The 21,472-nt window shown below is 38.6% G+C and overlaps 1 protein-coding gene across 10 annotated transcripts in view; it reads left to right on the top strand.

Annotated features, from left to right (window-relative positions):
• The first annotated feature begins 2,133 nt into the window (after positions 1-2,133).
• Positions 2,134-21,472, top strand: part of LOC120531761 (bromodomain adjacent to zinc finger domain protein 2B-like) — a 268,155-nt gene continuing 248,816 nt past the window's right edge. For 6 of the 10 annotated variants that reach the window (XM_039757468.1, XM_039757465.1, XM_039757466.1 and 3 more), the window contains exon 1: positions 2,135-2,401. The gene's annotated coding sequence lies outside the window, so the exon portion shown is untranslated. Of the gene's footprint in view, positions 2,402-21,472 lie in introns of all 10 variants that reach the window. The other 4 variants (XM_039757469.1, XM_039757463.1, XM_039757464.1 and 1 more) reach the window with 1 other exon arrangement.

The raw sequence follows: 21,472 nt of genomic DNA, 5'->3' as shown, positions 1-21,472 counted from the left end.
AGGTGATGCAGAAATATTATTTTAGTTTGTTAATTCAAGAATATTCTACTGCTATTGGGTATAAATAAGCAAAAATGACTTTTTAGCACAGTAAAAAACTAACAAATGATATTATAAATCATAAAGGTTTAGCCTTGCATTAGCAAATAGGTATAAAGTCATATTCTCTCTCTCTTGGCTTTTACTGTCAGTCTATTACTGGAAATATGGAAACAACAGTACAGTTATAGGCTAAATAGGACATGAAACAGACCCTCTTATAATTGTGCCCCTCTCACAAGCAATTGCACAGGCAGCTTAACAGGGCTGGAAACATAAGGCTGTTACTGCAACTGTGAAGAAGTCACATAACTCACTAGTGCTGTGAAATACGAACTAGTCAAACATGTTACTTGTACATTTGTAAACGTAATTCATTTCAAATTAGATGTTATGCAAAATATTTTTCTTTTGGGTGGGGATCATGGCTGAGAAGCCTGACAAGTATAATTTAGGATTACCAGTCCAGTGCACACCTCTGACTCCTTGAAATGTTTCCCTAAAAACTGTCAAATGCCCCAGCTATAGAAATAGGGGAAATATTTTCATTACAATTCCCTTTGGATAAAAGCATCCACTAAAGAATAAATGCAAAAGCACCACTTCTATAATCACCTCTATTATTTCTAATTTGAATCCATTTTTCTTTCACTCCTACTTCTCCTCTACTTCAGTCTCACTGGATTCCGTTTGCTGCAACACTCTTTTTCTCAGAATGGTTGTGCTCCTCTGTATCTCCAGCCTTTGGTCTCTCCATACTGTATGTTTCTTCAAAAAGTCTGCTGACTGTTCCTCCTCTTACCAGATGTGCCAAGATTTGACAGTTCTTCTCCATTGTTGCTCCAAAGCTGTTGAATGATCTCCCTTTGGCTGTTTGAGCTACGCCCAGTTTACTCCTGTTTAGGCATCTTTTATAAGCACACCTTTTCATTAGATTCTTTGGAACTGTCTGGTTCCCCTTCTACATGATAGCCACTTTTGTACTGGCAAAGAGTTTAGGACACTGATATTTGTCATAGTCTAGTTGAAGGTATAATTACTTAGTTGTAGGATGACTTCCTTTTGCTTATTTTTGTCACCTTGTTCTGTGTTGCTTTTGATGCTTGCACCTTCTTGTACCGTATGTATCAAAATACTTAGTAAGTTGACTTGGATAAATAAATTAATTAAAAAATAAAATAAATAAAACCCATTAGTGGTGCTATTGCAATTAAAACCTTTGTAACTCCAATCGTATGTTGCAGTGTAATATTAAAATCCACACATTTAATTGGATATAGTGCCTCTCTAGAACGAACACAGTGCCAAGGAATTCTATTGCTATGATAATATTTGCATTTTTGTAGTGTAGTACCCTAGTTCTGACATAACTAACATGCTTTAAGCAATTAACGTTATATCAGAATGGCATAATGGCACAGTGGTTAGTTCTGCTGTTTCACAGATTCATCATCCTGGGCTGATGTTCTGAACCTTCTCATCATCTGTATTGAGTTTGTGTGTTCTCTCTGCCATTTTCCATATGCATCTTAGTTTAACTGATTAATCCAAGTTGGTTCTCATGTGTGTATGTGGATGCTGAAATGGACTGCTGCCTGGTTCAGGATTGATTCCTGCTTTGTTCTCAGTGCTGCCTGGTTAGGCTCTGATCCCTGTGACCCTAAAATGGATTAAGTGGATAATGCTATGTTATCTTACGTAAGTTTTTTTCTTTCTTACTATTTTTTATTTTACTTTATGAATATCATGTTGTTTGAGAAAAAAAAGGTGTTGGCTTGCAAAAAAGAAAAAGAAAAAAAAATGTCGAAAGTGAGACGATTAAGCGTCCTATTGTAAGAAGAAGCTTAAAAGAGACACCAGCAGACAGGATATTCATTCCTCCAACCAGCGCGATCCTGCCTCTGAAAGCTATTCTTGTTTATTCTGATCGCAAGTTTTCATTGTTAAGGAGCCTGTGAGTGACGTCACTCGGACTCCTTGATGTGAAGCTGAAAAAACCTTGAGAAGAGTCTCCTCTAGCTCGTTGATAGGAAGCGCGCGGCGGCACGCATGTATGCGCGCGCACACACAGAAATTACATTCGCTCTCTGTTACTGTCGGTCGCGTGCACACACACACACACACACAGAGAAATCTATTCGCGCGCATTAGCGCGCACACGCTCTCACACACGGAGACTCAATTGCTGTCCAATTTCCCTTCTTTATCATCTCCTACCACCGGCCTTTAGCAACAAGAACAACAACAACGTGAAACGGAAAAGGAAAAAAAGAAGAGAGGATAAACTGATAATCATTACCCGCATAATCCCTCGCAAGAAGCCGAAGCAAGGTGGAATACATCCAAAGTGATCGAACTAAAGGTAAGTTGGACTCCCGTGTGTTCTTTGGCCGGATCGTGCCGGAGGAGTGAGCGCAGCTTCTTGTCTCTTCTCCTGCACTTTGATTCTCCCAACCGTTGGTTGAAGGTTTACAAGTTCGCGAGCTAGCTTGCTTGCCGGCCGGTGGGCCGACGGCTGCCCGCTTCGTAGCCTTGTTGCGAGGATTGTTTATGTGATGCCTCGATGTTTTTTTATATGTGTAAATGTTTTATTTTCGCGAACTTTATGGGAGGCACGGAGGCATCAGCCCGAGATTCACCGCGACTTTGCCACTCTTTTCGTGTCTTCTTCCATTCTTTCATTTATTTTGTTTCAAAGTCTTGTGCCTGATTTTGTGTCAGTCTAGTCTTTGTGTCTCTTGCCGGTGGCTTTTAAACTGTTCCGTTTTTCTTGCGATATTTTCGGAATCGAGTAATCCGAATGATTGCACTTTCCGGGGGTGTCCCGCCCCTAGAGAAGATCCCCCAGGATCTGTTAAGGTACACAGTCGTAACTGCTCTCACGTCTTTTAATAGTAGTACTAATGATGATAATAACATTAATAATAAAGCGATGTCAGAGTCTCTGGAAGGTAAAGCAGCTCCGTGCCCCTCGGCTCTGCTTTAATATGTCTGTCTGAGATGATGGCAAGAAAGAATGTACCCAGTGGCTCCTCACTTGGCAACAGTGTAACTGAAGCGTAAATGTTATATTTTTATATTTTGTGGACACCTTAGAGTGCAATGCATGCCTAAAATGTACGGTCTTCCTTAATTTGGAGAAAATCCATGGCTTTTACAGGGCGCTCCGCTGCCGAGTGCGTGGCTGTTCTTTCTCTCTTATCTTTTGTGTTGCTTCCTTATAAAGACAAGCAGCTGCAGTCTGGGCTGAGTTGTTGAAATTTATCCCTTTGTGTATATTACAATATCCTCCATTTTTCTGCCCTCTAAACAACAAGCCTCTCGCCATCTTGGGTAATTTTAATTCCCTGGTCTCTTTTTGCTTAACTTTTCTTCCTTCAAGAAAGCGAATCGAAGCCCCCTAAACGCGGAAAGTTAGGAAATGTTTCAAGGGGAGGCGGTGACGTCATTTAAAGTTTAAGTTAAAAATTCTCGCTGAAGCGCTTCGCAGACTTCTTGTTTTTCTTTCTTATCCCTCCGATCTGTTGCTCGTAATATTAAATGTCCATACTATTTCTTTCATGTGAGATTATTAGTTGGGCAATTCCAATTCGACATTTATTCTTGTGACAGGTGGGAAGGACAGTCGGCACTCGAGCAGCTCTGTCGGGCTGCACATGTATTAACATTCAAAGGAGAGATGGCCACCTATCGATCTAGAGTGCTGTCTGTCCATATCCCCCGTACGAAAAATGATCAATGTGTAAGTGGGGTATTCAACCGTCATGTGCATCTTTATCGCCGTAATCCAGTTGACCCTTTAAATCCTTTTAATTTGTTTACCGTTGCATAGCGCCACTACAAGGGCACGAGAGCCGTCTGGGTTTTGTGAGTAGTCGAGCAGATGTAAACAGACTAGTGCAACAATCGCTCGTTCAGGCGACTTGGCTTTATATAGCGCCTTTCACACGGCAGGCACAAGTAGAATGAACAGCAGTATAGCACAGAGTACCGCGAGATAAGCCACATCAAAGCTCATCGGCATCATATACAGTACATAAACACACACACACACACACACACACATATATATATATGTCCAAATATATGTAGTGTCATATTAGAGACTTGTGCACATGTTTATTAAAGTTTCCCAGTTTTGCAACGGTGCAAGCTATGCTTATGTTCATTAATTCATTCATTCATCCATCATACCCACCATAACACCCTGGAAGGCAATTATATTTTACATGGATGCTTTGTGTGCTTTTTGTTTTAAAATATGAATAAAGGTGTTAATTTTAATAACCTTCCTACTTTTAAATATTTCCCAAGAATCTCTCTTTTGTGTGTATTTAAACATACAAAATTATGTGTGTAAATACACTGTATACTGTATGGGTATTATGGAAAGAATGTAGCTCAAAAAGATGAAAAGATATTACACAAACACATTTCAAGAATGAAAAAACAAATGAACAGTAGACAAGAATAAGTGGCATTTAAAATTAGCAAATGAATAATTCAATGTAGATTAATTACACATAGATCTATGCTGTAGTATAGCCACTGCCAGATGTAAATATATTGTACATGTATGCTAAATACTGTAGTGGGAAATAGATAGATAGATAGATAGATAGATGTATATCAATACATCTATCATATAGTGCCTTTCATATCTATCTATCTATCTATCTATCTATCTATCTATCTATCTATCTATCTATCTATCTATCTATCTGTCTACTGTAATATACACAGTATGTATACTAAATGCCATATAGTGTGTAATTTATAGATGTACTGTAACAGATATATGTGTATGCTAAATGCTATATAGTGTGTTGTATTGATATGCCGTAGTATATGTGTATAATGACAACTTTATAGTGTGTAATGTATCGATTTGCAGTAGTATACATGTATGCTAAGTATGATATAGTGTGTAATGTATAGATGTACTGTAGTATATATATATATACATTGAAATATATTTGTGTTTATGTGTATATATGTATGTATGTATGTATACATATATATACACACACACACACAGTATGTATATGAGACACTATATTGTATGTACTGTGTGGACTTTTTAAAGAGTGATACCGTTTGACTAGTTACTTTTTTTCTCATTTTAAAGTCCTACTGAAACAGTTGTTACATGTAAGACTCCGAACAAGTCCCAGTTTCAATGAAAACTTTACAAGAAACGTGTCTTGTGTCCCCTGGCTATGGGCTCTTATGTCAGCCTATCCTTGAGTGAGACAATAAACGGCAGTGTTCTTTTAAATTTCTTATGAACAATAGATTTTTTTTTTCCATGCCAGACATTCACTGGTCACATGGCAAAACCTAATGGATGAAAAATCTTAAGTTTCTATTAATATCAGCACCTGGGATACTGTGTAACATTTGGACTGGTTTGTGGTTTTGTGAAGGAGATGTAGCTTGTTTTTGTTACAGCTGGGAAAACAGGTTTCGATTTAAGAAAGACATGCAAGGGACCTGTTGTGTGTTTTTTTTTTTTCTTTTCTTCAGCTCTTATTTGTACTACAGGAAATAATCTGCTGACAGAATTAAAAGCCAACTGCAAATCTTTATTGTTTTTGATCACACTTGGGGGAGAAAAGAAAAAAAGAAAATATTGCATGTTTTTCTAAAGTGTACTGTATATGAAAGAAAATGAACATTTGTGAGAGGAGTGATGTATAAAAATCATAAATTATGTTCAGTATGAATATCCTTATAAGAAGCAAGCATCATCTTCATTTACTCGACCTTGTTACATAACATGTTTAACATGTGGTGTTTTTTTATTTTCTTTTTGCATCTTTTAAACGCCTTTAATGTGCAGAGTCCTAAAAAACAAAATTCTGTCTTCCCATTTCTGGGGCATTGCTAGTATTACTAGATGCCCAAAGCTATGTGGGGATCCAATCTGCTGCCAAAAGAGAATTTTTGGATATCTGCGTTGTTTATAAAATGTTGATACAAGTCTGTGAAAAAGTGACTAATAGATGGAAATGTACGTGTAAATTGTTTGTTGGTGCCTTTTGTATCCTTTAGTGTTGGGTTAATTGAAGGCCTGGTGCCATCCAAGCATCAAGTGTGCCAAAATGCTTTGCCATCATCCTACCCACCCCCAGCCCCAGTAATCATTGTTTTGCCAATTGGTATTAAAAGGTAATGGGCTGTAATTAACAAAAGACAAATTGGTGTGTGTGAGAGTGAGAGTGGCTCATTTTTTTTATTGGCAATATAAAAGTGTTTAAAACAGAAGAGTAAATGAGTGAGCGCATGAGCCGTCTTTCTTCTTTCTTCTAATCTTGTAGGTAACACTCTGCAGCTAATGTTCACTCATTATAAAAATAAATCCGAAAATGGTGTGAATGTAATAGTCACACCATGTAAGTGGTGTTTGTGTACCAAGCCTGTAGATAATGCCACAAGCACGGTAGGGGCTGACTGAACGCAATGAAATCAGACTTTGTTTCCACATTCACAGTGCGCAAAACCGGTAATTACAATTTTTTTTTTTTCCTTTTTTTATTATTGGGGTCCTGCATATTGGATTAAAGAGCATGCGTTTCACTTGCTGTCTGAAACTGGGATTTTTCTTTTAAATGAGATAACTGGGGAAATTGTTTTTTTGTTTCTTTTCATATAAAGAGAAACCCAAGAGTGGAAACCTAATTGCACTGCTTCCTATTTCTTTGTTTGGATATTTACTGCAAAGCCCCGATGTAAAGGAGCAGATGTTTTGCCCACCATCCTGATGTGCCTGCTTTTTCTTATGGGAGTGCGTTGCTGTTCTTTCTGATGCATTGACTTGACAGCTGCTTAATTTCATGGCGCTGCTAAGAAGCCATTAGTGGTATCAATGAATTGAAACGGAACAGGCAATCCCAGCTTGAGCTGCTATGGCAAATGTCTATTGTTATTAGGATTTTCTTGCAGTTTTTTTTTTTTTTAAAAAAGAAAGAAAATAACCTGCCTAACGTTTTGTTTAAGTGATGGAGGTTGTGGATCAGAGTTGTAAAAGTGTTTTTCAAATACAGTAATCTTCTTTGTTGTGGCATGTAGACTGTAAATAAAATAGTCATTGATAGGACAGAAGTGCCCGATAGGCTAGCAGCTCATTAAAATAGTTATCTTTCTGTCTTTGTCTTTTTTAATTTTTAATTTTCATGGAAATGACTTTCTCACTATCTAGTGACATAATTGCCATTTGCAGCCTAAAGGCTTTGGATTTGGAAGTCACCATGCTTAAGCAAATGCACAAATAGGGTTTAAGTTGAGCAAAACAGTTGCTGTTTACTAAGCTGATTAGACGAAATTAGGATTTCGGTGAACACTGGGTGCGGACGAGAGTAGCGTAGCTCGTGTGTAGACCCTCGCATACTGCCTGTGCAACATTTACTTAACCTCGAGGAAGGTTAATGCCAAACGGGGATGACACTTTGTGGTGACAAATAGCGCATTTCTAAATGAGCCAAATAGATCTGTGGATTGTAAGGAACTGAAGAAATGGTTCTCCAAATTTTTCTACTGTCGTTGAAAAATTTTTCTAAGCAGGGCCATGTTGTGAACACACAAGTACGGTTGTTCATTAGAGAGGTCAGAGGGCACTGTGATTGTGAGGCGCTTAAGTGGTTTTGCCTCACTGCTGTCCGCTCTCGGGTCCTGAATTTCAGCTGCTGGTGGGCACACTAGTTGTGAGAATGGAAAGGGGTTTAAAACTTAAATGGCTTTGTGTGTGTGTGTGTGTTATTACCGTACTTACTGTGAAGCTTTAGGACAGTGGAGTAAGGGAAGCACGTGTGTCTGGACTGATATTTATGTTGTGACCAATGACATACACAAAGACAAAAGTGTAGAAAACTACAAATAAGTTTGTTGGTTTTTTTTAAACAGGACTTGTAAGTCTGAAATGTCCACCCACAACTTGTTTACTTGTGCTCAGGGCCTTCAACCATCTTTCTTTTCAGCTCCCGACTTTCGTTCCTTCATTAAATGTTGACTGGCGGTGTATAAGCCGCTGTCTGTGTCTGTGTGTGCACCATGGCAGACTCCCCTTCTGTAGGGGGTGTCTATCCATGAAAGAGACGGTGAGGTCAGAATGTGGAGCAAGGCGCACAATCGGGGAGCTTATACTGCACTACTCATGTTACTCTGAAATATTCAGTAGCCAAGGGCACGTTTTAAGATAAAAATTAAACATAAAGTCTAAATCCTGCTTCCCATTCAAATCGGTTGAAAGAGTCTCTGTGTTTTTGCCTGTCAGGAAATGCAGTTTTCTGTATTCAGAGAGTGAACTTAAATAAATAAATATGTGTCTTGATTGCTGAGTAAAATATTTTTATGTTTTTACTGTGTAGCTGCTGCTGACCAGGCTGGGAATACAGCTGAAAATATTGATGCAGTAGGCATTTTTGTAAGGAAGTCTTTGTTAACCAGTTTCTTTTTTATATTATATCTAATCTGCTTATTTATGTATTTGTTTGTTTTTGCTTGTAAATAGAGGTTTTGCTCATATTGATCACTAAGAAAGAAATAGTAACACACTTTGAGATATGCAGAAAATGGCAGGTCTGCATGTTACGTAATCATATTACAGATCATTGGCCTTACAAGTGCTAGTCTGGATGAACTTGGCCATCCATTAGGACTTGAAGGCTGACTTCATCAGATCATTTTTAAATTTTTTTTTACTTTTATGGAAGACATTTTCACAGGGTCTTTATTTGTTTTCATAAATAGTTAATAGTGAACTATTGAAATGCCATCTTTCTTACTGAAACACTAGCAATAAAATATTATGCTGCTTAAGGCCTATTATTTAAATGACTATAACAGAATAGAAAGTGAGATAAATCAGATTACAGTCTAAATGTGTTATGCATGCATCCAGTAACTGCCAATGAATCAGCCAATAACTAGATACAAATGCTAGAAGGTCACTGGATTTAACTCATATTTATTCAGCACTTGTGTCCTTGAAAATTGTCTTGGCATAAAGGAACAATAAAATATCCTGTGCATATTCCAGTTTTGCATAGTAAGTTATTCAGGAAGGGGGGAAAAAACAACACATTCAGCTGTTTTGGAGACCGAGTTAATTATTTGTTATTGATGGAAAAGCTTATAGCCTTAAGTCACAGTAGTATTGCTTAAAACAGCTTTTTGGGGGCATGATATAAGGTAAGGCATTTCTTCCTATTTATATAAGATATCATTTTCTTGGGGATTTCACTTGTAGGCTGGTTGACCAAATGACTATTCACTCGCTACCCCTATTGGAAAAGTAAAGTGTTCATATCTACAAAGGACATGCTCTCTGGATTTATTTCTAAATAATAAATAATAGATAGATAGATAGATAGATACTTTATTAATCCCAAGGGGAAATTCACAAATATTAATATTAATAATACATTTCTTTTCACCTTGTACTGTGTGTTTGAGTATAGATTTATGCTTTAATATGTATAAATACATCTTTTTTTTAATCTGTGTGTGCATGTACAGCATATACAGATTGTACACTTACTGTATAAGGGGCAGCAGATTCACGCAGCAGTTTGTGCTGCCGCCATACGGATCTAAAATGCTGGGGTTGTTCTTTGTATGGTCTGCACCTTCTCCCTGTGTTTGTGTGGAATTCCCTCCTACATATCCTAACAGGCTTGTTACTGGAGAATCACCGGCTCTGAAATGACACCATGTGTGTTTGTGGCCTCTGATGGACACACTGTCCAGGGTTGTCTTCCACCTTGGGTTAGACTTCAGTCCTTTGTGACCCTGAAGTGACTTACAGAGTGTTGAAAATGTTATGGTGTGTTACTTATAGTCATTTACACAAGGAACCACTTCCTGTTGAACAACTAGAGAAGACCACTCTGCTTTTCCACAGTGGCTATCTCTGGGCTTGCATAAGCATAAGCTTTTCATATGTAATCTTATGTGTAAGTGCCTACATGTGTGCCTAGCGTGTATTGATATATTTAAACTTATTAAAAATGAAAGATTACAAAAGGGTATATGTGCACTCTCGAATTTAAAATTCCTTGTATAAACATTTTTGTTATGAAATGTTTCCATCATTGCGCCGTATAGAGTAATTATGAATGCATTTGTATTCATTTTTTTGGTATAACATAATCGTAATGTTCTTCTAATGGTTGTAGTTTAGAGAAATGTATTTTTTCTGGCTTACAAGTTGGCAGCAATGAAAACAAACGGGGATTCCCGTTTTCTAGTTGCCCCTACTATATCCTGTTATCTTGTCAAAGTCCCACCTGGTCAGAATGGAGTTCTAAAGTGACTTGAGCATGACCCCGCACAGACAGACAGACAGTGGCAAAGAGGGGGGTGAGACATGTACGATGTTAGTACAGAGGTGCTTGTGGCATTTGGGATGATTGTGTGTTTTCACCCATATTCTCTCTCCCCCCCATATTCTTACCCTTTTTCCACAAGCATGCACTCATTAATCAAAGACGCTGAACTCCTGCTGAGGGCCAAGAGGTTCATCAAATTGGCAGCCGGTTCAGTGTATAGAACAGTGCTGAGGCTCTTAACGCGCAGACATAAATAAATCTAAGGTCTTTGTATGCAAACCCTGGAGGTTAATACTGTATAATTCAATGTCCTGTCTTTGTTTTTTATGATTGATGTTTTTAAACATTTAAAGCTTGATGTGAGTCTTTTAGTAGGTCAGGGTTGGCACTTTCTGATTGGATGGGCTAGGAAGTATTATGCTGGTGGTTTATAGGAGTATACTGCGGAGATTACAGATTTTTTTTCCTCCTCTTTTTCCTTGAGATGGCTTTCATATTGCTTGTGCTGTTACAGGAATGTTCCAGTGATTGAAGTCCCCCACTGTGATAATGGGCCTGATGTTTGAAATGCCAATAGTTTGGCCTGTTTGTTCTGCAGCTTACTGCCATTTGCATCCTTAGCAGAAATAAACTGTACTACAAAACCAAAACTGCTGGGATTTCTCAGTAGAAATAATTTTGGGGATTTGGCTATGACACGGAACGGGCTGCATATTCATAATTTAAGAATCACTAGTTGCAGGAAGTGTGCTGCTGCTCGGCGAGCCATTAGAACTCCGTCCACTCACACACTGAGATTGTGCTTCAGCAGCTGTCTTTTATTTATTGATCTCCTTGCATTTAAAACCTGGTCACTGCTGCCACAAAGGCTTTTCATTTTAGCTGTGCTTGCAGCCTATAGCTGCTTCAATTTTAAATATTTAATTTTAACCGAATGCTGCATGGAATGACAACAGTGTTGGAGGGGGGTGGGTGGGTGGCAGATATCTAGTTGGTGTATTAAAGTAAAATGTGTGGATCAGCAGAGCTCATAAATCTGATACTTCATTTCTCGTTTATTTAAATGCTTTGGCTTTCATGCTTTGTTTGCAGAAGTGCAGTGTTATTGCCTACTGAGTTTTATAAGTTACAGAGTCTCATGTGATTTTATTTTTTTCTTTCTGTATTAATCAGCTCCACACATTCCACTTCTATGAAGTATTAATTATTTCGTTTGTCACTGTATGTTGGAATTGCTTTCACTCAGCCCACATAATTTTGTAAAAAGCTTACACTGTATTTGCAAAATGTTTCTAATTTATGCTTTAGTTAAGATACTGAAGTGGACATTCCAACACAAAGGAATTCTCATCTGTCCAGAATCATTGATATAACACATACCAACTAATCTGGATTAAGAAAATGCACCAACAGACAATAACACACCACCAACATGTGAATAAAATGTACTGTTAGGCTAGACACCTATTATGAGCTGCTTCCATTGATCATTTTATTAAACATTTACCATTATCATCTTAGACAGTGTGTAAGCCTTCCCTTTTTTCTGACAAAACTATGAAATGTGAGCACTTGTACATAAAAAAAAATGTTATAATTATTTCATGAAACATGTTGCATCCTCTAGCTTCAGTTTTGAACGACTAAATATTTTAAAGAGCGGCTTTTAGTTTCAGTTTATAAATACTTGTGGTCTGAATTCCCAGAGCTTTACTGTCATCACTAAATTTTACATTTTGTGAATATCTGTACGATCCAATTACCGAAAGCACTTCATCTAATTTTTTAAGGTCACTTGCGGCTGTGCCTGTCCCTGTAGCTTTTGGTGCAAGGCAAGTGCAAACCCTGGAAAACCCTCTGTGGTCATTAAAGATCTGGTGGCAGGCCGTTGCAAGGCAGAGCTGCCCAATAACATTTGATATGCCTGCCAGGAGAACCGGAGAAAACCTTGGAGAAAGAAAATCCACAGTGAGAAAATGTAACTCCATTCAGAGAGTGACAGGGCCAGGATCTGAGCCCTCTCTTTTGGAGCTGTTAGGTATTATCTCTAACCATTTCTCCACCATTCTGCCCATTGTGTTTACTTCTGATTTTAAATGATTGGAAAAGGAAATACTGTATTACTTATTAAGGTACTTGGACTAATCATCTTAGGGTGCAAAGTGGTAGCTTTTCATTTAGGGGACACTAATTCATATCTCCGTTATTGTTTTGAGAAGTGTTTGGTTAAAAGTGATATAAAAGTGGCCTCTTTAATCCTTATATAAAAGCAAACATTGGTTGCTACCAGCACAGAATTAAATATAAGTAAGCAAAGATATTTATTGGATTGCTAGCTGTGCTGCCTTTCTAAGACGGGTTGAAATCAGAGTAATCAACATAGGCCTTGGTGTTAAGGTGTGCAGTGCACCATACAATGCATATGTCTCTGTTGTATGCCATTTGGTATGAGATTCGTCAAAGCAGTGTTAATGTTAGTGATGCGCCATCTGTTGGAATGGAAAATGCAATGCATTTTGTGACTAAAAATGTTTGTGATGTGGACATAACAACTGGATGGACACACAGACACTTCTCCTTTTAGTAAGGTGGATACCATCCAGGAGCACAAACCTCTCACAGATGTGTGGTGTAAATGAAATCTGCAGCTTAAGAGTAATGGATTATTAGAAGTTACCTGCACTAAGACAGAGGAGTAAAAGAATTTGGAAACACAGTAACTCAGTGGATTATATAACTTAATCAGAGCAGAAGTTTTCTTATGATCAGTTCTGTGGAGTGATTTGTCTACTGCCTTTGCAAAGAATGGTAAAGTAAAGCTTATTATAAGCATCTGTACCACCTGCGCTTCAAAACAGGTCATCCACCTGAACCTAAGCATGTTTGTGTCGTGTCAGGACTTGGATGGAAGACCATTTAGGAAAAGCTTGGGTTGCTGCTGCTGTTGGTGAGGCCAGCAGGGGTACTTAACCTGTGGTCTGTGTGTGGATCCCAGTGCCGCAGTGCAGTGATGGGGAAAGTGTGCTGTAAATATGGCACTGTCCATCAGTGAGGCATAACACCAAAGTCCTTACTCTCTGTGGTCATTAAAGATCCCTAGGCATCTTCCCAAAAAAGAGCAGGGTGTATCCCGATGTCGTGGCTAAATTGGTCATTGTGGCCTCATCCATTCTGGCTCCCTAATCACCCCTCATCTCTCTCAGCCCTTCACCATCTAATAGCTCATGTGTGGTGAACGTCCTGGTGCAATAATGGATGTCGTCGCATCATCCCGGTGGGTGCTGCACATTGGTGGCGGTTGAAGTGGTCCCCCTCTGTCTATGTGAAGTGCTTTGAGTAGGAAGAAAAACATAGTAAATGAAATTAATTATTATAATAAAACTGAATTATCCTGAAATGTAGCACGTATAACATGAAGAATACTAATTTTATATAGCTAGAGTAGGAATTTGAAAACCTGGGAGCAACAACATTTATTTTAGGGAAAAAAAAAACTGTAGGTATCTGCAAATTTGAAACCTTAGGACTGCCTCACCCACATATGTATGTATAGTTCATTAGATTTATTTTTCCTCAGTTTGGAGGTACCAGTGAATTTCATCTAAATATATTCTGAAGATCCTTGCTGTCAAGGGAAAAAAACTGTCCAGTCATAACAAAATGCATTTTTTTAGGAGAAGCTTTGGTTGACCTAATTATTTGTTTGTTTTTTTAAACATGCCAAAGAATTTTAAAGCTTTGAAATGCTCAACAGGTGTGATCCAAAAAGAGGAAAAAATCTGAGGGGTGAGGGGACTTCTTTAAGTCAGAGCCCTTTGTTTTCTTGCTCCACTGTCATTGCTTTCTTTAAAGACGTCTTACACTTTTTGTGCATTTTAAATTAAGACACAAAGACAGATGTAACTTGAGCTGGCCTCTCGTGATGTGCACTTTCAAAGGAGCTGGTGGGAAGGATCCCTGTCCTCAGGGCAGCCAGTGACCTTTTAACATATATTGAGACCCAAAAGGCTTAAACACTTTAGCCTGCTGGAAGCAGCAGCCGCTCATATGCAGTGGAGAAGCATGAAGGCTTTGCAGTTATTGCAGCATTCATGTGCAGAGACTCAATAACTGTGATCTTTCTTAACGTGCACAATTACACAATGTTTATCATTGCATTAACACGTTTTGTCTGCTCTACAGATGCTGCTGTTATCACTAATTATATTTGTAAATGGCTTTCCATTCCAGTCTGCACATCTCTGTGTTAAAATCAATATGGTGTGCTTGAGAACCTAAGCTACGACATTTTTATTTTTTTGTATACTTGTCTATCTGTTTTCAAAAAATGATTTTGCTTTTACTAGTTTGGAGGGAACCAGATTTTATATATAATAATATACTATATACAGTATGTACATCCCAACCCTAAAATATCCTCTTGCAGTACCCTAAATTACCTGGTATACAGTATAGGTCTGCGGGCATGTGGGCAAACTGACCCAGCAGATGGACTTCTACTCCAACTAGCTTGTTCCATCTTATCCTGCCGCTAGCTTAGTGAATAGAGACCAGGCGACTGGCGAGCTCAGTGCATAGAACTGAACTGGTTATCATGTTCCTGGAGTTATTCCAGGACTTCCCTGTCCTCATGACATGCAGCATTATTTCTCAGACAAAGCCCATTCATTGATGAGTATGCTTCAGCCATGTTGAGATGCGCCTGGCGTTATGATTTTCAGATAGCTCCCTTAATAAACATGAATGGCATCCTGTGCCGTTTCACACCAATCAGCAGCTTGCATGTTCGAAACCCAGCAGGATGAGACCATTGGCTGACAGAATCTTAACTTCGGCATGAATCAGTAGGAACTGTGGAATCAAGCAGATGATATGCTGTGACCATTCTTCACAAGGCACGAGGAGTTAGCCTTTTCTGGCCTAATAGTCAGTTGACGGACTATGGTTACTATGCAAAAGTATGATAATGTCCATCTTATTCCTTAGTGGTCTGTTTTTAACCACGGGACCACCAGTACCCAGATGTTTTTTTAGGATGACCCATTCTCAATACACTTTGTTTCTGCCATACAAAAAAACTACAGGAGGCCTGCTATTTGTGGTACAGCATTCACCAAGACTTGCATTGTATGGTTGTTCTTTGAATTGCTCACACACACACACACACACACACACACACACACACACACAGTTGGTACCTACCTACCTGCTTTAAGTGGCACTGTCATTGCATTGTTTTTGCATAAGGAGCTGTCAATGGTTGAGACGTCTGAAGCACAAGTGGAAATGATAAAAGTGCTCATGGATTGTTCATGGGTAGGAGCTGCTTGTTTCTCTTGTAAGCCCCACTCAGAGTCTAATGTGGGTCCCATAATAGTTTTCAGTTTCTTGAGTTTTGACTTTTGAGTGAGTTTACTGTACTGAGTGCTTTTAACAGATCCACTTAGTTATTGAGTACTTTTTTCCACTCATGCATTGACTAACTGTAGTTTATAGCTTTTGTTGTCAGAATCAAAGTAAAATTATATAACATGGGCGTTCCTCTTACAAGCCATCTTTATAATAGATAAACTGTCCAACTGTCAACACCAGTATATACATTTGTAACTTATTTTTCATTTGGAATGAAGACACCTATCAATATTATTGTGCATTAGAAAAGGATGTTTAATATTGGGCTGAGCTGGGCTCCTTAAAACTATTGCAGCTTTCTGAACTGTTAAGTGCTGCCAGGAATTTTTCTTGCCCTTTGCTCTTTCTTGTGCTTGCTGTCTCTATCCTTCTTGTTTGTCTTTGTTTTGGGCCTCAGCTGAATGGATAATGTGTTTTTGCCCAAATATTTACATCCTGAAGAAGTAAAAAAAAAAAAAAAAGAAACGGGCAAAATATGTCTCAATGTGTCTGTGACAACATGGTGGCATAGTGGTCTGTGCTGCTATCCTGCAGCTAATCATTTTTTGCCTCTACTTTTTTACATTTTCTCCATGCGTATGTGGTCTTTCCTCAGGTCATAAAGTTTTCTTCCACATCTAAAGGCGGTGCATATTACCCAGGGATGAAATACAGCCTAGGTGGCATGGCAATGCAGTGGTTGGTGCTGGTGCTTCACAGATCACAGACCAGCAGCCATACAACATGCACTTCAAAATAGGTCGTCCACCTAAAGCTAAGCATGTTTGGACCCAGTCAGTACTTGGATGGGTGCCCTTGTAGGGAAAACCTTGGGTTTCTGCTAGAAGAATTGTTGGACAGGCCAACTGGGGGAGCACATGTGTGGTTTGTGTGTCGATCCCAATGTCCCAGTGCTGTGACAGGGACATTGTGCTGTAAATATGGTGCCATACTTCGGAAATGATTTAAAAATGAGGTCCTGACTCTCTATGGTCATTATAGGTCTCTGGACATCCACCAAAAAGAGTAGGGTGTATCTTGCTTTCCAGGCTAAAATGCCCCCAGTGGCCTAGTCATTCTGTCCCCCTAATCATCCCCTTTCTGTAACTGGCTATCTCTCTCTCGCTCTCTCACACCCCTTACCCACCTAATAAGCTAATGGTGGCTGTCATATAATCCACTTGGTGGTGGTTGAAGTGGCTGTCCATGTTCTATGTAATGCACTTTGAGTAACGAGAAAAGCAATGCATAAATGTAAAGAATTATTATTATTTTTACATATTTTGCTGACATCTTTATCCAAGGCAACTTACAACATTTATGATACAACTAGGCTGACCCGCCTTTTAAGGCGACCGACTTTTAAGTTGAGCACTTCTGAAGGCAATTCAATATGTAGATCAACTCATTAATTTGGTTATATTGCATTTGAGCGGTATTACTTTAATACTTAGTAGTTTAGTAGTTTCTCTTATTTTTGTGATGAAATTTAAACTTTTTTTCTATTTTGAGGTCGCCCTTTTGAACCCCCCTGATATTTACTACGCGGTGAGGCATTTGTACTAAATCAACATTAATTATTTCCAGAGGCATAATTTTGTCTATTTTTCCAGCGCATCGCGCACAAAAGCAAGGGAACGATGGGGGCACCAGAACTCTGCTCACATCATGTTGCTTCGTACCGCAAGCTGCAATTAGTAAGTCTGTGATAAGTGGAATACCGCTACGCTTTCCACTCACAGTACGGAAGGACAATCCCGACCGCTTTTATATAGTAAGAAAGAAGAAGAACAAGATATCGCACAGTCTGGAGCAGAAAATCATCTTTTACCTGGAAAAACGAAACTACAAATCCCATCGTGCATTGCAAAATGGACGAGGCGTGTGTGAAACTTCGCGCCTACGTAGCACTCACGGGACGGAAGGACAATCCTGACCGCTTTTATATAGTAAGAAAGAAGAAGAAGAAGATATCGCACAGTTTGCAGTAGAAAATCATCTTTTACCTGGAAAAACGAAACTACAAATCCCATCATGCATTGCAAAATGGACGAGGCGTGTGTGAAACTCCGCGCCTGCGTAGCACTCACGGGACAGAAGGACAATCCCGACCGCTTTTATATAGAAGGATTGGTTACATTTCTTTTTGTTTTCCAATTGGAGCACAGACAGGTCAAATGACTTACTCATGTTCGCACAGTGTCAGTAGAGGGTTTGAGGTCCAAAGGCTTAAGCACTACTCCACACTCCTTTATTTTTATTAGATCTAGCAGCCCATGTTCAAGTGCTGTGTCCTTGTGGAGTTTGCATGTTGTCTCTGTGCCTTAGTGGGTGCACCTCCGGGTAGACTGATTTTCGTCTCACATTCCCATAGACGTGCAGGTTTGGTTAATTGCTGATTCCAAATTGGCCTGTGTGTGTGTGTTTGAGAGAGAGGGTGAGTGCACCCAGTGGAGACTTTTCCAGGACCGTATCATTTCTTGTGCCCAGTGTTGCCTTGGACTAAGTGGGTTTCAGGATGATTGACTGGTTGATTAACTGACTGACTGAATGAAGTGTGATCTGTTGCAAGAGCGTCCCAGTTTGCACCTGATGTTACTATGTAGACTCTGACATTCAGCAATGCAAAGGGGGTTCATCTAAAGGATGGGTGATGCGTTTCTCAGGTGCTAAAAATGAAATAGTTTTTAAAAATAATCTGAATACACCTGTCCCTTTTTGTAAATGTGCCATGTATCCAGCAACCCAAAAGAATCCACACCAGGTAACACATGTCATTTATAAAACCTTGTCAAAAATAATGTATAGAGATTAAAAAAAAAAAGTTAAATTTTAGTTTAATTGCAAAAAAAAAAAAAAAAAGTAAAGAAGCCTCAAACAGAAGCGTGTCTTTCTGGTGACTCAAGATCTGCTTCACAATCTAGTGACATTACTGTATGGGATACAGCTTTTTACAATGGAAAGAATGCGTTTTTTTTATTATTATAAATGAAATATTTCTGCACAGTACCGTAAATAGCTGTGCAGCAGTTCCATCTTTATCACACATGGTCTGAATTGCATTTCTCAGACTTCTGACTAATTCAGCATATATAACAGTTGTTAAAAACAGCATTGTGATTTTGATTGTTATCTGAAATTTCCATGCAGGATCAAGGTTTTGCCACACACTTTTATTTTAAAAGGATGTATGTGTGTGTATATATATGTACACTACTTGTCAAATGATTTACAACCCCCATTTGTCCTGTTTTTACTGAAATGTAAGCCATTCAAGTCCAGTGAATAACCTGAAGTTATATCAAGATAAGCAGTAAACTTTGCAAGTAAATGTCCAGAGGTTCAAAGAAAAAGATATGTAGGTTACAAACAATAATGTAATTTTTCGAAATGTACAAAAAGGCCTTTTTTGAGGGAACAAGTAATGGGTTCACTACATACTGCTATTCGGCAGCAATTGAAAATTTTAAAGCCTTGAAAGTTGATGCGATCAGTTTGTACAGGTGTCCCAACTTTGTTGATTACTTACAAACCCTCTCTGTATATAAAAGAAGACCTGGAACAAAGGATTATTTTGGAAATACAGAATTGTGTTTTTTTTGCTGTCATAATTGCGAGAATAAGGCAATTAGCAAGGAAAGGTCTTTCCATTAGAAAAATTGCAAGGAAATCCAAGGTGTCAGTGTGTCTAAATTCCGGTCAACCACTTGTGTTTATCACAACAGTGTAACAGCAGTGCAGTATTCATATCTCCAAGTGTTTGTTTTATGCCTTAATTTCAGAATACATTGAGACTAATGGTGGTTCATGGCTCAGGTAGACCTCTTCTTCTTCTTCTTTTGCAATTATAGCAGTGGCTTTCTTACTACCACTCAACTTGCCAAACCTACAGCTCTTCTCCTCACAGCTGAAAGTGACACCTGCTTACTTTGACCACCGTCCTGTGAGGTGCTCAGTATGCAAGCTGTTGACTTTCAGAAAATTCTGCTGTGGCTTTGGGTCTGCCAAACCTGTTCTTGTCAGCGTTTTCTCCAGTTTTCATGTGTGTTTTGGTGGTGTAGGAGATTGGAATCACAGGTCATCCCAACTCTGCTATTCTAAAGAGAGGGTTTCTAAGTAATCAAAACGTGGGACACCTTCAGGAATTGTTTGAGTTATCTTTCAAAACTTAACAAACGTTCATTACTGCTAAAAACTGTGAGTTATTAACCTGTGACTTGTCTCCAGAAAAATTCATAACTCTGCAAATTACATTTTTTTTCATTGGAAGTAAACGTTTTTTTTTATTAACCTGTATCAGCTTACCACTTACCTTTGTACCATTTCAAGTTTTTCACTGCTTCAGTTTCAATAAAAACTAGAAAAATTGGGGTGATGTAAAACTTTTCACCAATAGTGTATGTATATGTGTGGATGTGTTTGTATTGTAATAAGAGAGCACACATAGAGGTGAAGAGTTTGGGCACCAGATGATAGTGATCCCTGTATATTGTGAAGTTCAGCAAAAAAAAGATTTGTAAAAAAGATATCTTTACAGACGGGAGTCTTTGACAAGACTGGGCAGAGATGGCGTTGGTGCCGGTTATGAAGTCAGTGAGGCAGAGGGGGTGGGTTCATATGCCCCAAACTCAGAAGTGATGTCAGGCTCCCTTTACCCATGACAAGTGGAGAGGTGTTAGGGGACAGTGCCAGTCTGCGACTCAGGGTGGAATTGCAAGTCGACAAACTTAGAAGTTGTAGCGTCTCCCAGGCACATATGTGTGACAGTGTGTATTAATGCTGTAAATCAATGAAAAAAATTAACTAATCTCATAACTGTATGTAATTAATTGTGATTAATCGCATCTAACATTAAAACATGTGATTATGAAATTAATCCATAAATCATGAAATAATCACACACTGAATCACATTGCCGCCCCCTGACTCGCCCTTTTGTCTTTCCCTTTTGGACAGTTTAGCAAATCTTAAGAGATGTTTTTTTTTTCTTTTTTTGGTAGAATTGTGGTGTGCCCTGAGATTTTTTTGGGGTGCAAAATGTGTGCCACCACAGAAGAACAGGAAATCCCTCCTCTATCTACACCTTTATCCTGGCACAGTAAAAAAGATCACTGACTCGCTTAAAAACTGACACTGTGCATTACTTGGATTGTTATATTGCATTCTTTGCATAAATTAGTGAAGATACTACAAACTGGAATGATGGGTAGGGAAAATCATTAGACTTGTCATTATATTAGGACAGTCGGCACTCTAAGCTACCTGGCAGACCTGCGAGTTATATACAGAGGTACTAGAGACTTATTTTGGTTTTAGTGCCACTCAAAGATAACTTATGTAGCACTTATGTGGTATGACATTGATTTGATCTTCTTACAGAAACATGAAATGGAAAAAAAGAGAGCATCATTTTTACCTTTGCAACTTATCTCTAGCATTGCACCAGGAGTGCTGTAAACTCCCCCTCCCCGCCCCCATTTTTTCCACTCCCCTGCACTCCCCTGTCAGTTTGTATAAATCAACAAAATGAACACCAGTGCTACGTATTGACTTGTGGCGTATCATTGTGAGCCACGTAATATGAAATGTTAAACCTTTTAAATGAAAGTTTCATTTTATTAAATTTTAAAGGTAATATATAAATATAGTGCTAGATGTGTATGTAATTATTTAGGTACACACTTAACTTTTTTGTATTATTGTTTTGTAATGCT

The sequence above is a fragment of the Polypterus senegalus genome, chromosome 6, assembly GCF_016835505.1.
Source record: "Polypterus senegalus isolate Bchr_013 chromosome 6, ASM1683550v1, whole genome shotgun sequence".
NCBI classification, from domain to species: domain Eukaryota; kingdom Metazoa; phylum Chordata; class Cladistia; order Polypteriformes; family Polypteridae; genus Polypterus; species Polypterus senegalus.
Note: the sequence above shows the minus strand (reverse complement) of the source record. Positions and strands in the feature narration are given on the sequence as shown.